The sequence below is a fragment of the Cupressus sempervirens genome, chromosome 4 (assembly GCF_028749045.1).
Source record: "Cupressus sempervirens isolate cs-2001-9-10 chromosome 4, ASM2874904v1, whole genome shotgun sequence".
In the NCBI taxonomy this organism is placed as follows: domain Eukaryota; kingdom Viridiplantae; phylum Streptophyta; class Pinopsida; order Cupressales; family Cupressaceae; genus Cupressus; species Cupressus sempervirens.
In genome coordinates, this window is record NC_143121.1 from 134,828,300 (window position 1) to 134,832,266 (window position 3,967).

Genomic DNA, 3,967 nt, shown 5'->3' on the forward strand with positions numbered 1-3,967 from the left:
GAACAATGCTTGAAATAGCATGATTGATAATTTTAGGTCAATCAAATGGCTTTACCATGAATTGGAAGATGTCAAGGGAAAAATTAGCCAACTGGAAAATAATAGGAAGGAGCTAGGTTCGAGAAATAAGAAGGACCATGAGGATCAAATCAGCTTAGCTGAGAAGAGAATCCTGAACCTGGAAAACTATAATCATAATATGGTGAATTAGATGATTTCCATCCTCAATTCTATCCCTTACTGGAATGTTAAAAGCTAGAGGTCTGGTGGACAAGAGTGAGGACAAGGATAGAGAAAAAGCCACGGTGGAAGAGGATGTGGTGATAGAAATAACTTTCAGGAGCTTGGATTGAGAAGCTTAGAAGAATTAAGAGTAGATGGCTAAGGAGACTCACAAAGTCTATGAAGTAGCTCAGACAATGCAAGAGCTCGAGTGAAAGATAGAAGAGTAATCATGGTTTATTTTTCCTATCTTTTGTTGTTAGTTTACTGTTATTTTTTGTCAAGTTGGCTTTTTCTTGTTCTAAATTTTTGGATGTAAGTTGGAATGGCCTTTTTGTTGGCCTTTGTGTTTGGCTAGGCTTTCATGCTTATTATCAGCCTTGTGACTTGTCTATTTTTGGCTGGGCTTTAACTGCTTATTATCAGCCTTGGTTTTTGTTCTAACTATTGGGTTTTGAGGTCCCTATAAATCCTATTTTTCTTATAAAAAACAATGTTAGTTATGCAAGATGAAAAATTCTACTTTTAAGAGTAAAATTCATACTTCAAATGAAATTCTGGAATTAGTTTATACTGATCTATGTGGACCAATTAATGTGCAAAGCTACAAACATGAAAAATATTTTATTCTACTTGTTGATGATTACTCTAGAATGATGACACTCATATTTTTGAGAGAAAAATATGATCATTGTCAAATGTTTAAGTGGTATCTACAAATATTTTAAAAGGAAACTAGTAAAAGCTTTAATTTTTTGAGATCTGAAAGGGGTGGAGAGATTACATCAATGAATTCAATAGTTTTGTTAATCATAAAGGAATCAAAAGACAAGCTTCTACAACTAGAATCCCTCCACAAAATGGGATTGCTGAGAGGAAAAATATATTTTTAATGGATTGTGCTAGAACACTGATGATGGAGAAGAATATTTCTTTGAAATATTGGAGAGAAGATGTAAGTACAACTATCTATACCTTGAACAAAGTACAAATCAAGAAAGGTACAAATATTACATGTTTTGAATTATGGTATTGATACTCACCCAATACTAAATACTTTAAGATATTTGGAATCAAGTGTTACATTCTAAAGGATAGTAGGAATGGTAATTTTGATGAAAAAAGTGAAGATGGTATATTTCTAGGCTATTCCAGAAGAATTAAATCTTATAAGTGTTTAAATAATAAAACTAACAAACTTGTGGAAGGTGCAAATGTGAAAGTTCACAAATATATAGATGTACATGAAGATAAACAAAAGAAGGAACCTAAAAATTACAAAAAAGTGATATACTACTATGAACACATGTTTGCAAATAATGATGATGTTGTGATCCAAGCTATTAATCAACCAGAATCACTCACTGTCAAGTCACATACAATGGATGTTGAGTTACATTTAGATGTCAAGGTACATTTTGATGCTGAAATAAATCTTCATGAAAGGAATATCAAGTTACCTAATAGAGAAGTGCATAATGAATCTAAGATTGAACTTCATGAAAGATCTATTTTTGAAGAAAGAAGAATAGAACCAAGATTATCAAAGTATGTTAGAAGACATTATCTTGTAGAAAAAATCATTAGAGGAAAATAAGATGGACCAATGACAAGGAATAGATTGAGCAATGAGGCATGTTTTTAAATCTGAAATGGACCTAAGAGATTGAAGGAAGTTCTAGAAAGTGAATACTAGATTCAAGCTATGAATGAAGAAATTGATTAGATTGATGTAAAAAAAAGCCATGGAAATTGATACCTCGATTTGAGAACAAGAATTTTATTGGAACCAAGTGGGTGTGCAAAAAAAAATTGGATGAGAATGGAAAAGTAACAAGGAATAAGGAAAGATTAGTTTGCAAAGGATATGCACAAGAAGAGGTAATTAAATATGGAGTCATATTTTCCTAGTTGCAATATTGGAAGGAGCAAAAACTTTTCTTTCTTACTTTCCTTACAAAGGATTCAAAGTTTATCAAATGAATGTAAGGTTGTCATTTTTTAATGGCATACTAGATGAGGAGGTAAATTACATTGAATAACCCAAATGATTTATTGATCCAAAACAATAAGAACATACTGTGTAGATTCCACAAGGCCATATATGGTTTAAAGAAAGCTCCTAGAGCATGGTACAAAAGACTACACAATTATCTTGTGAATATTGGTTTTGAGAAGACTGATGACAACAACAATTTATATTTGAATACAAAAGGAGGTAAAGGAATTTTACTAGCTGAAATATTTTTTGAAGTTATCATATTTGGAGAAAAAAAATGCATTGTGTAAGGCATTTTAAAATCAAATGATGAAATAATTTGAGATGTCTATGTTTGGAGAGATACAGTTCTTTGTTGGATTACAAGTATATCATATGAAGTATGGTATTTACACTACTCAGCCCAAGTATGTAAAGGAAATATTGAAGACATTTGGAATGGAAGATTCAAAACCAGTTAGTACTCCTATGATGACTAGATATAAACTATCCAAAAGTGATAATTCTACTGAGGTAAATCAAACATTGTACAAGTCTATGATTGGAAAATTGCGATATGTAATTCATAGCATACCTCATATAGCACTAGCCTTTCGTATTGTTGCAAGATTCTCTGCAAATCCTAAGGAGAATCACTTGATGGTTATTAAAAGGATTATGAGATATGTCAAAGGAATAGAAGGCTATGGTCTATACTACAAGAATAATGCAATTTTATATTTAAGAGCCTATAAAGATGTTGATTGACCTAGAAAAATTGATGATGCAAACAGAACAAGTGGTGAAGAATTTTTCTTTGGAAAGAGATTAGTTTCATGGACTAGTAAGAAATCGAATTGTATTTCACAATCTACTGCTGAATTTGAATTGGCTACCGTAGTAAATTGTACAAATGTGGTGTGGATCAAGAAATTACTCAAAGGAATGAAGGAATAAGTCACTAAACTTGTGGCAATCTACTATGAAAATACAAGTGTTATAAACATGTCTAAAAACCCTATTATGTACACAAAGACAAAGCATGTTGCAATTGAGTATCACTACTTGAGAGAATTGGTTCAAGATAAGGAAGTGAGACAAGAATATGTGAATAAAAAGGAGCATATAGAAGATATATTCATGAATGCTTTAGCTAAGGATGCACATGAATATCTTAGAGGTAAGCTAGGGGTGATACCCTTATCTAAAGATAATTAAGAAGTAGTTGTTGGTAATATATCCAATCAATCTATTAGGGAAGTTATGGTTGTCATTTATGGTAACATATTTGTTTTACAGATAAACCTCATTCAGTTGCAGAAGAAAATTATCTTAGTATTAGACAGTGTTACAATAGTGGGATAGTTTTGATGATAACATACTATTCCCTTAAAATATTCTCTTGCACGGTTGACCATAGATGCATGACAACATAAGGATGATGTATACTAGTTCACATGTCTATATAGTCAAACAAACTCAAGTTATGATGAAAATAGTGATGCAGTATTGACATAGTGCAAAATAGAGTATATTAGCATAATATGGTTAACAATTTTCTTTATTGTTTTAAGATATATTTTCTTATTGAGAAGACTCTAATGATGTTATATGATCCAACTAAAGAAGAATTCACTAAGATGTTCCATATAAGTAAAGTATTTTATTTGTAAAGACAAGTTGAGAGTTGTGAAAAAGGTAAAAGCAAATTCAGTAATCAATTAATGTGAAGTCGATATGATCTTGTGAAATGAGAGTAACAAGTGA